We start from the raw sequence: 12,457 nt of genomic DNA on the forward strand, positions 1-12,457 counted from the left end.
CCTGCCCCTTATGGCTCCTCCTGCAGGTGGTGGGTCCACAGAAGGACGGCCTAACGGTTCTAACCGGGCCTGTTGGTCTCTCATAAGGGAGTTCTGAACAGCTCTTTATCTGACCCGTCACCTACGACCAGATTGGCCTGGGAGACCCTACCAGGGGCACGAAGCCTGTGACAACAGAGCTCCAGGATCATTCAATTCTATTATTTATATTTTTGAACAATAAATCGCATTGAGCAAGTTCTAAATATTCTTTAAATTAGCTAATATTTTAGCTACTGAATCTTTATATGACCCATCATCAAATGCAGGGTTGGAAGAAAGCAGATTTAAAAATATTTTTTTTTACATAGTACGAGGAAGCACCCTATTGGACACTGGAGTATAAGATCTGCAGTCTGTAGTTAATTAAAACCATTTTGCATTTAAAAGAACTTGTGTTTGAGCAGCATCAGTGAGCAGCTTCGTGACTGCAAGCTACGCAGTGGCGAGTGATCTACAAGAAAATAGTCCCTCAAAATGCGGTAATTCATGTGATGTGAAAAAAGGGGGAAAAAATATAATCACATATTAGTCGCTCCGGATTATTCACCTTATTCCCGGAAGTCCGCATTGGGCGCTGCCATGAATTGTGCCCGCCCCTTTTCTCCCTTTCTCAGTTAACATGGGGCTGGAGAAGTCCAGATAAAATCAGTTACTACACGAAAACAAAGCCAGAGAAACGGTGCAGTGTTGACTTGTTGGTGCAAATGAACATTGGACATTTTACTGAAATCAATCTACTAAACATCAGATTGAAGATGAATAAGGCGCCAAAATACCGTACACAAAATGTGACTTACTGTAAGTGGAGTTCATCCAGGAGAATTAGAGGCCATGATGATATTTCAAAGGGAATTACTCGAATTGAGTCCTCATATTTCCAACATCAACCCAACTGTTCTCAGATTGTTCTCAGCATGTTCAGAACAAACAGAAACTGCATCTAAAATGTGAGTCCTCAAGTGTGTAGAGATGTAGAAAGAGCTACAAGTTGGAGATCCCTGAACTACTGATTCCCAGCCTTGGCGTCAGGACGAATAACTATTGTAAGAAAAAGTTTAATGAAATGAAAAGCCGCTGTAAAATCGCCATAAAAACGCTTCTCGTGAATGCACTGACCTCGCCGGCCCCTGACAGCGGACAGAGCCATTACCATGTTCTTTACATTGTATTCACCTCTTGTCCAACATAACCTCTTTCACAATTACAGCCGCGTAGTATAATACAGGTCAAAACGTCGAAAATCTATCAATGGTCCCATTCAAACGCAGCTCAAACGCGGCGCTCCTGATCTGTATTCCGCCCGCGGCCGCCTCGCGCTGTGGGCCGGCCGCCGCTGACGGTGATTGCTTGTGTGTATGGAGCCTAAGTGGTGCACTGGAGCAGGTAATGGAGACAATGACTGGCCAAATGGATGACTCCTCAGAAGTCACCTTGAGTGGGCACAGCTCATCACTCACCAGCAGCCTCTGACAGAGATACACACGCTCAGGTCCACGCGATTTCATGGGGACATTTCAGCGGCTTCGTTTTGTGAGGCCCGACTCTAAAACGTAAGGCGAGACACTGCAGGGGAATAGGGAAAAACAATTTAGTGATATCGATTTGCAGCTTAGATTACTGAGAAATACTCACTGAAATACTTTTAACTAAATAATTTCAACGAAGAGTGTTATTGGGAGGGTTAGGTGTGATCATTCTAACCTCAATATCACCAGTCAAGAGCTTTTGTAATGTGATTGTGCTTTACATGCAGTGGGCGGGGTCACCTTCAATATTGTTTGCCTAATAATGTTACTACATAACAACATAAAAACATAGTCCTTGGGTTTATTGGTTCTTTTGTGTAGAAAATACTGTAAGTTTGAATAATCGGTGCAACGAGCATGTCCAAATAGGGCGTATGATCAAATATGGTGCCTGCCTTTTTCATGCTGTAATTTCACTTATTTCACTACGTCCTCCAAAACCAACACATACATCATCACTTAGCACAATTATTCACTAATAACATGTGTGAGTTTCATCAACTTATCATGGTTAGTTTTCAAGTTATGTAAAGAAATGAAGCATGAATTTAGCCAGACCTGGGTCATTTTCAGACTTCAGAGAAAACAGGAAGTTTAAAGCGTGACCGGTCTCTGCTGTGTCACTTTTAGGGTTCATTTTGTCAGATCTTTACCTTGCAGTTGGCGGCTGAAACATGTAAAGATTTCAACAACCCTAATGTCTGACAAAATGAACCCTAAAAGTGATAATGTCTCTGCTGATTGGTCAAATGCCACAGACGTGGGATCTGTGATGTAGGGTGATCTCCTCTGATTGGCTGAGTGAGGACGACATACTTCTTTACCTGATACTGATGTGCAGCAGGGAGGCCAGATGTAAAGTGTGGGGAAATGATTATAAGGGGCAAGGAATATGTGTTTTGTTTCTGTGATTTGAAGTTTTCATATACAAATAAGATATTTCATGCATCAAAATGGCCAAAATTGCATAAACTGTATTTTCAGTGACAAAATGACAATAATGGATAGTTGTTTATATATTAGTAATTAAGATTTTTCAGAGGGGCTTTTGGATTGTGTTTAGTTTTTAAATAAAATAAAGTACAAAAACCTCATTGCTACATATTTATTACCATCTTACATTTTGTTGGCTTGAAAATGCAGTATAAAGCAGCTAAGACAAAATATCCAGGAGTTTCACTTCCTGGTTTTCATTCAATTTCACCCGGATATAGATACAGACGGCATCTCGTCATAGAAGGGGGCGTGGCTTCGCCGAGGGGGAAAATAGAATCTTTAGAGAAACACAATTTTCCACTCTTTTTAGCCATTTTCTGGTGGAATATGAACTTATTCATCACATATAGAGTCACGTGTAAATTGAGCCCATATAGATATTTTCTCACAGCAGATTGTTCAGTAGAAGTGAAAAAACGGTACTTGTAGCTAGCGCTAGCTAACATTAGCCCAATGCTAACATGTAGCATTAAGTTAGCATTCTCCGTTATTTGTATTTTGGGGCTGTTGAACCACTTTGCTCCTCACCATGTCTTTGTATCATTATTTAGTAGAAACTATGTTCATATTTCAGCATTTGTTAAAGTAGTTTTTGAATAATTAGAGAAAATATACATTTTTTCAAAATTGTTTTCCCCCTTAACTGTTTTCAAACATGACCATATATGGATTCCAGAGATGCCGTCTGTATCTATATGCAAGACCTCAGGATGAGCTTTTCGAGAACTGCCGGCGAAGATACAGAGATTACTCAAAGGTGCGCGAGCGGCTCCAGACACAGCTCCAGTTATGTTTATGATGAGACATTGTGACATGGTAAGCTTAAAATAGTGGGTTTGGCATAATACTGCACTGCAAAAAGTAATTAACTAGATCAGTATAGGTAAGAAGTTCTTGGGCATTTGTCCGAGATTATTTCACTTGTTCAGAGATGTTTCTGACTCGTTTCGATACATTTCGTTCTTATTTCAGGTCATTTTCTTTGCCAATGGGGTAAGAAAATTGGTCTTATCTCATTGGCAATTTTACTTTCTTATTTCAAGCGATATTTACCTTAGAACTGGTCTGAAATGTCCTCAAACAAGCAAAGCAAACTTGGTCCGATCAGGAAAATTGTCTAAATGAGTGAAAACCGACAAAAACAGGACACATTTTCTCAATTCAAGCCATTTAAGCCAATGCTTGATATTTACTTTTTGCAGTGTGCCCCCTTTAAAGCCTTATTCTACTCAATAGTGGTCAATAAATGAGGCAACCAAATGCTTTTTCTCACACCAACACATAATATTTGACTTTGTGGATCCCAAAGGTATTGAATATGAATAGGAAACTTTTACCAAACTCAACCCATCTCCAAAACATCCTGCAATCACATCCACAATGACAACAGGTCTGAAGTCTTTAATCAGTCCCCACATGACCTGGTAGACCTGAACGCGCACACACACACACACACACTGGTGCGCAGATAGAGGACAGAGCAGTGACCAAGGTCCCTGTCACGGCTGAGGACACGGGGCATAATGCAGCGTGGTCTTTGATATTCTCTGGTTGTAGCTCAGAGGAGAAATGCCAGAGCTGACAGTGACAGACTGGCCCTGGGTGTACTTACAGTGCTCTGAGTGGGACAGTGCTACATATTCAGCAGACGGGCACACAGGAGGGGGCGGTCTGGGGATAAGGTTTACTGTGCCAGAGACTTGAAGGAAAAGAGAAATTTACCACCAGAGTCACAGTTAATTATAACACTGCAGCTGATGCATTTTAGTTTTTACCACCATTACTCTATTAAAGGAATAGGCCACGTTTTTTACATACTGAGATATGTTCTTACCTTAGCTTTGACGAGTTCTTTGGGACCTGTCTGATCGTCACCCGTGCCTTCAGTCACGTAAACACAGGGCGGACGGCGTTAGCATTTAGCCTCTCCCTCTCTCCTCTATAGCTCCAAAACAGGTCAAGATAGAAGCTACCAAGCTCTTCCACGTTTTCCCTATTTAAATATGGTTACGTGAAGTGTTACACTACAAAGTATAATTACACAAAATTAAACAATGTGGATTTTCTAAGCGGATAGCGGCAGTAAAGTGAAGATTACTGCGCAGATTTCGAACTACCACTCAACAAAAGCACAAAACAAGGCTAAACTTAGTCAAATCATGGACCAAAACTGAACTATTGCACACTTTAAGCTTCTCTGAGTCAGATGGGAGACCTCAGGGATTCTGAATAGTGACTTCTTGCGAGATGTTGCATCACCTAATCTGACACCCGTAACTTGGTGGAAACATTGCAGCCACTTGAAAACCTCGACAAATGCATTGTGTTGAAGTTAGAGCTACCGCCTTTCAGCAAGATAAGAATAAGGTCAATATGCTGCCTGACCTGATGCACAACATCCCTCCAGTGCCCTAACACGATTGGTGAATCAACGCAAAACAAAAGGTAAATGGGTGTAAACGCAGCCCCACGGCACAGACGGTCCACACGCTTTCTGAAAACATAACGTTATTATGACCCCTATCTAATATTATTGAATTCCCCAAAAGAACTGCGAGGTTTTATTGATCCCATCACTGACCATAACTGCTCTCCACAGCCTCCTTCACTTTATGCTCTTGCTTTTGTTTTGTGTTATTGCATTATGTCCACTCCGGGGCAGGCAGAGCAGCTACTCCCCGATACGTCCGGCGTCCATTCCGATGACTTACATAAAGGTTACCCGGCGCGCTCACCGGCGGGCTGCTGTTGTTGAATGAGTTACCGATCATATTGCAGTCCATAAAAGTGCATCCACCTTCAGTGCCGGAGGACATGGCTTTACAGCGGCCGTGCTTTTCTTGTTTTTATGTTGCTTTTTGCTCCTGTGAGACCCAGCAGCGCACACAGGCCCGTTAGCCCCGGCGCGTGTCACTATGATTTAGCCTAGTTGCACGGTAGCCTCCTGTTTGGGGGGGCGTCTCATCTCTGACCCCATAATCTGAGCGCGGGCCGTAAATCGATATAACCTCAGGGGCAGTACACTAAGTGCCGCCGTGGCCCTCAGGCGGGGATTTAACCCCTGGCCTCCCGGGGAGCCACAGCAGTAGCATTGGAATGGGCTCAAAGGCAGGACTGGGTACATGTGTCCAGATGAATATGAGTGACCCACCCCCCCACCATGATGCCACTGGGCCTGCTCTGTCATGATTTGGCAATAGCGACAGAGACAGGGACTTCCTCATGAGTTAGCGTTATCCACTGACAGCATTGAAGTAGCTTAGAGAGTGCATTCAAGTGCATTTGTATTTTGTTACATGTTTATGAGCACTAGCGAAACGGAAACCTCTTCAGTGGGTCGAGAGTCTTTCCCAGAACTTTTTTTATTTTTTCTTATTATTTATCAATTGTAAGTATTGCAACTCTAGCTGAGAGAGAATCAAAAGTTGTTTTTTTCATTATGATTTCAGAGTATTGGGCTTATTGATGCTTATTCTACAATGATGTGTAAGTAAAATCCAGTATATTGCATGATATGTCCATAGCAAATTAGATCCTGTTTTGGGTCGCGCCCTGTCATTCTATGGGGATGGTGGGTCCCGACGCTGAACCGGTTGAGAACTGCAGGACTAAACCACACATTCGATAGACTGGTGTCAACCAATGGCCGCTGGCTGCTCTGCTTTTTGACAACGACACTAAGGGCCGCCATCGCTGTAGTAATAATGCATTGGTTTTATATAGCGCTTTTCTGGACACTCAAAGACACTTTACATTGCACTATTCGTTCACTCCATACTCGGTGGTGGCAAGCTACTATTGTAGCCACAGCTGCCCTGGAGTAGACTGACGGAAGCAAGGCAACCAGTCTGCGCCATCGGCCCCTCCGACCACCACCACTTACTCACTCACGCACCACATTCGCTCGGCTTCCTGGTGTCTACTCAATGGTCTCCCATCCATGAACTGACCAGGCCCTTCCCTGCTTAGCTTCCAAGGTCTGACGGGATTGGGCAAAACAAAGGCTGTATGGCCACATATCGCCGCTAGTCTCCCATTGGAAAGCATTGGACTTTAGACACTTTAAAAACAACCTTAAAGCCTGAGAAACTCATGATGTGGACCCCATCCTCCCCTGACCTCAACCCTATAGAGAACCTTTGGAGCAAAAAAAAAAAAAAACTTCTATGAGGGTGGGAGGCAGTTTTCATCCAAACAGCAGCTGTTTCTGATTGATATAGCTTTTGATTTCAGTAAATATGACCTCCTAATGCTGCAACGATGACTTGCATAATCATTTACTATATTTATTTATATTTATTTTTGAATTTTTATCACAGGGAGGTTTTTTTTTTCCACATATAAATGATCCTCTACAGTTAAAGACTTGAAAATTATGCTGACTCTCATTTGAGTTGACAATTTAGAAAATCAGAGAAAAATGTCATTTGCATAACGAGGCTAATCTAGTTATTTACTTTTTGCAGCGTAAACATGACAGATAAAACATTAGCGGCCTGTCCTTTCATTCCTTTACATTTGCAACAAGAGGGTCAAAAATAAACTTTTCAAATAATAAACTTCTCTTCTTGTATATTATTAGACGCAGTCATTTTAGATTTAGGCCAGACAAAGCCCTTGCGCCTGTCACAGAAAGTCGGACACCCCCACAGGTGTCCCAGACTGTCTCCTCCTCACTCCACTGATCAGCGCTGAGCGACACGCCCCATTAACAGGCTTTAAACCCGGGCCCGTCCTGCCTTTAGAATCACACAGTGTCCCACAGCCCTCCCACCCCCATCCACCCCCACTCGTCCGACGACTAAAGAAGTGTCACTAAAACGGCTCCGCGGGCCATTCCACCGGCAGAGAGGGAACACTGTAGGACATAAACGGCTACAAGCGACGAGAGGCGGCGTGGCAGCGCTTCTGGGAACTGGGTCAGCAACAGCAGGTGAGTAAACACGTCTGCACCGTCCCCACTTGTTTGATGTCTTGTTTTTTTTATTACAGATATGGCAGTTGTGATGAGATTGTAATAGGTCAGAAAATACTGAAATACGAACTTCTTTACTAATTATGTACAGGGTGCAACAGGTTTAATGGAGAAACCTTCAGAAATGGTTAACTCGCAGTCAATGTACAGCAGGAAAAACTCAATTTTGTTTTTCAGTGTTCATGCTTTGGGTCAGATTAGTCTCGAAACAGCCATCCAAGTCCCAAATTTTGCATCATGTAACAAAATAATCCCACACTTAGACTAAAATACTAAAATACTAGCATAAAAAACTGGAAAACTGACAATGTTGATTTCTCCTGTCAAAGGCATACATCTAAATGTCTTTCTTTCCTATGACCTGCAGCGTCGTCTCTAACTTGAACCTAAAGATCATTCAGGATACACTATTGTGAATGCACTAGGGCCGGGACTTTTTTCAATTCATTCCGATTAATTAATTACAAAAGGTTGAATGTTGAAATCCCACTTTCCTTTACACAGACGCCTTCTCGGTTTCTCTTTTTCCTGTTGCTTAGGGACGAACACCGCGTAAAGCCACAATTTAACTGTCAAACTTGTTTATTCCCACAGTTAAGCCGACATAAACTTATTCAAAAAGATCATTCTCCGAAATAAATCAAGCTGCTATTGTCTTTGAAGTGTTTGAAATGATCACACAGGCCTCACATCTCCACGAAAAGAAGTTCAAATGTAGGAAAATACAAAGAAGCATCGGAAATATAGTACAACCTCTAAATAAATGATACTTCAATGTGATTATATTAACTACAAAGGTCATAATTACTGATACACGATTAAAAAATGTAACCGAGAGCACTTTCCTCAGTCTCAAAGACACTTTACTGTAAGTAAAGTATTTTATAGTTAATTTATAAATCCATAGAATATCCCTTTCCCCTTTTAGTTTAAAGCCACACCGTGTAGAATTTTACCCAAAACATAAAATTGAAATACAAGCATTTATTTTATGACAGATATTTTCATCATTGAAAAATACCACATAAATGTCCAAACAAACATTTGTGAGGCTCACCCCTCCTAATATATGACTGTACTCTGTACTGGGACTGGGTACGTCTCCAGCTGGGCTGGCAACAGGCAGTAGAATTTGAGATTTAAACAGGTTAGTTTCTCATTCAAATACATTACTTTATTACTCACTGCTGTAATAGCATTTTCTGTGTTGAGCTGGTCAATAGGAGCAGGCTTTGTTTTGTGGGCAACAGTATAGTCCACAATGTTATGCAGTGTACCTTTAAAGTTTTAACTGTTGGCTCTGTTATTGCATAGATGTTTTTAGTTATTTACTGAGACAGAAAGGATTAACCTCTTACACCCCTGCCTGTTCAGCTTTACCCAAATCTAAAAGCTTCTGGACTGAGGAGCAACAGTGTAATGCCTCATATGAAAGCTAAGATTTTTTTTTATATAAGCTTTTAGAATTGGGTGAAGCCAAACTGGAGAAAATGTGCTGGATTCAGGCGGGGGTTAAGAGGTTGAAGTGGCCTTTGTAAACAGGGAAAGTATCTTGAATAGACTAATATCACGCTATGGCGCCTTCCACCGTGCATGTGCCAAGAACACAAAGTTACATCAAAGTCGAGCGTAAGTCAAGCTTCTACACATACAAACTCAGCGGGACGGCGTGCTCACACAGTCGAGATCCCTTGATGCATCCATACATTTCCACCCTACAAAGTGTTAAACGTGTTTAGCATTCGCCGTCGTCAGCATAAGCCTGTGTCAGCAGCCGCGCAGTGTGAGATGAAGTGTTGCTCGCCTTTTGAAGCCGCTGTGTTCTCAGGTAAAAGGCGTCCGCGTTGAAACTGTCATTTATCGTGTCGTACATTTCAACATCAAGGCAATTCTCCGCTCCATCAGCACTAACGCTCAGACCTGACCGCGCCGCACGACTCGCAAAACGCCGCTAATGTATGTGCCTTCTTTTTTCCCTCCCCTCTCTAACAATAGCCCACGTCGGACGCTTTCCTTCCGCTTTTCTATGTATAGTCTCATATGCATTAAGCGTCAACCCGAAGAGCGAGGAGGAGGAGGAGGGGGCGGGATGTTGTCATGTGATCTAGCTATACTGTACGGCGCAGATGCTAGCTTGATTTTGCTAGCATCTCTTAGCAGCCTTGGCAACAACGTACCGAGACAGAAATCGACATCAGCCTCTTTTAATCTGACGAACGTGTAAAGCTGTGGGGGGAAAAAAAAGCAGCGCGGAGCCGTGCGAACTGTGCAAAGTGCGTCAGGACGGAAGAGAGAAGGAATCCGAAGCCGCTTTAGCCGTTAGCAAGCGTGCAAGACCAGGAGAGCAATATGGTTTACCATGATACGTAGCATCCAAGCACCTACAGACGAACAAAAGCAAAGCTCGGACACACAGCCGAACACTTTTATTGCCTGGACTCTAAAATACTTCTACATGATCGTCATTAAACAGATCTCGTACACAAAGTAAAGCAAAATTAAAGCGAACGAACCCAAAAGCTACTGTTTCATGATTTCATTGCGCAAAACTTCGATCAGCTTCAAATACTATATTATACTATAACAGTTGCCTTTTGCGTGCTCAGGTTAAAGTCTAATCGCGAAACATGGTTTGTATACTGTTGGCTACTCTCAGGATCTTACCTTATATACGTTAGCACATCTGTCTATCCGATATGTATTCTCCCTAAACGAGGAAATAAGATTGTCCGGTCGATTTTACGCATCCCGCCACGTCCTTATTTCTGCAGACATTGCCAAGACGCTGACCAGACATTCAAAGGTACTCGTCAAAGTTATCAGGAAGCTTTGATGACATATTTCTATCCAGTGTAAAAAGCTGCCGATACATGTGTTTGCGATGTCGCTATGAAATCACAACAATCCGAGAAAACGGCACTGAGAACACACGCACAGTATACAGTACAGCCAAAGCATCAGCTAATATTTCGAAAGTCATGTTTCCTCGATATGTTAAAGAATTCAGAAGCAATGTCTGAACGGAGACATCCTTCGCCAGCGATTCAAGTCAAGAACGTCAAAGCGAACGTTGCCTTTCCCCGATTGGCACCGAGCCTCTTTAACTCCTTTGTGCCGGCCGAGGGCATCCGACCGAGGGCATCTGAGGCTAAACCGCCGAGGCAAGGGTTAAGCGCTGCTACCACGGCGACTGCTTCCGAAATGCCACAACACGCCATTTTGCCTGATCCCTTTATTTCCATCCGGCTCAACTTCCTGCTCCGGGAAACAGGAACGGCAAACGAAAGGAGGAGGAGAAGGAAACCGAGGGGGGGAAAAAAAAAAGGAAAAAACAAAAGGGAAAGGGAAAAAAAAGAAGAAGAAGAAGAAAAAAAAACACATTGTGAAGGTCATTGTGTGAGTGGGCTTACCCTGGGAGGAGGAGGAGGAACGCCGCTGGGCCCCGAGCGTGTGGTTGCCAGAACCTATCCGCTACCGACCTGGAGAGAGCGCCCAACCTGCGCGTGAGAAGACAGCCTGTGACAAAGCTCAGACGCCGCGCTCCGGGAGCCAGTGAAATCAAATGTGACACTTTTCATTTATTTGTAAATGGCTGCCTGCTACTCACTGGAGATTGTGCTGGGAGCAGGTTTAGTGGAGCCAATGGTGCAGTGGAAGGACAGCGTGTTTTTTTTTTTTTTTCTTTTTCTTTTTTGGAGGGGGGGGTAATGAGATGCCGCATTATCGGGCCGCGCTCATCCTCTCCTGCAGCCCCTTCCCGGAGCACGCCCTTCACTTCCAATCTACTGCTCCCGCCGTTCCCCCCCGAAATAAAACTACACTAACCCGCTTTGGTGCAGCGATAAAACACGGCATTGTGGGGTTATATTGTCGGGGGTTTCCTTTGAAGCTCCGAATGCCCCATTGTTAGGGAGGATTTGGGAGAGTCTGGCGCTCATGGGGAAGGAGTGGGAACGGTGTCTGATAAGCAACACCTGCAGGAGATGATCTTTGACCAATTCTTTTTTTTTCTTTTTTTTTTTTCTTTTGGACACGGAATAGAAGTGATGGAGGAAACAAAAGCTTTGGCTGGTTTGCAACTGCCTGTTTTAGGTTAGAGTGCGGCGCTTTGATCGGAACCACACAGTTTAACGTGCTTGGCGTAGCTTTGTTTGTTTCAAGTTTCAAGTTTAATGGTTTTGTATAGAACAATATCACAACAGAAGTCGCCTCACAGGGCTGCACCAAACATTAAGGCAATAAAACAGAGCAATAAATATGACAATTAAAAGTTCAGGTGAAACCAGGCAAATATAATGTCCAATAGGAGGTAGCGACAAGCGGCGTGGGCGTCCCCCGTCCTTAGACTCTCCAGCACGGCAAGGACATTTGAAATTGTTGCTGTGAAAATAGGAAGGTAAGAACATAGCTTCACTGCTGGAGACATTTGGGAAAATATTTCACTTGTATTAATAATTCTTAGAACTGTAGTTAGGTTTTTACAAATAACAACTTCTTAGTTTTTGCTTTAACCTCAGAACCACCCACGTGAACCACATTTTCTCCAGTTTGGCATTACCCAAATCTAAAAGCTTCTTGAAAAAAAGCATCAAAATAGTGACAAAACGCCCCAAAAGAGGACCAAAAACAATCAACTGAAGGCAACAAAAGTGACAAAGACGAGATGAAAACGAGGATGAAAATACAACAAAAGCGTGACAAAAATGCCCCCAAAGAGGACCAAATAACCAATAAAGGCAACAAAAAACTGACAAAAATGCCACAAAAACAGAATGAAAAAGTGGCAAAAGTGTAATGGAAAAAAAGAGACATGCGCTATCGTCAAAAGTGACGGAAGAACAGCAAAAGAGCGAGGTATAAGATCTGTTTTGTAGGGAGTCCTGGCCCCAGAGGGGAATCTATTGTACACATTTTTAGT

General features: G+C 43.0%; 1 protein-coding gene across 1 annotated transcript in view; it reads right to left on the reverse strand.

Annotated features, from left to right (window-relative positions):
- Window positions 1-10,323, reverse strand: part of naaladl2 (N-acetylated alpha-linked acidic dipeptidase like 2) — a 590,615-nt gene extending 580,292 nt beyond the window's left edge. Inside the window, exon 1 of the mRNA XM_079574900.1 lies at window positions 10,204-10,323. The gene's annotated coding sequence lies outside the window, so the exon portion shown is untranslated. The remainder of the gene's footprint in view (window positions 1-10,203) is intronic.
- Window positions 10,324-12,457: the final 2,134 nt, after the last annotated feature.

Source organism: Gobius niger, assembly GCF_951799975.1.
Source record: "Gobius niger genome assembly, chromosome: 17".
In the NCBI taxonomy this organism is placed as follows: Eukaryota; Metazoa; Chordata; class Actinopteri; order Gobiiformes; family Gobiidae; genus Gobius; species Gobius niger.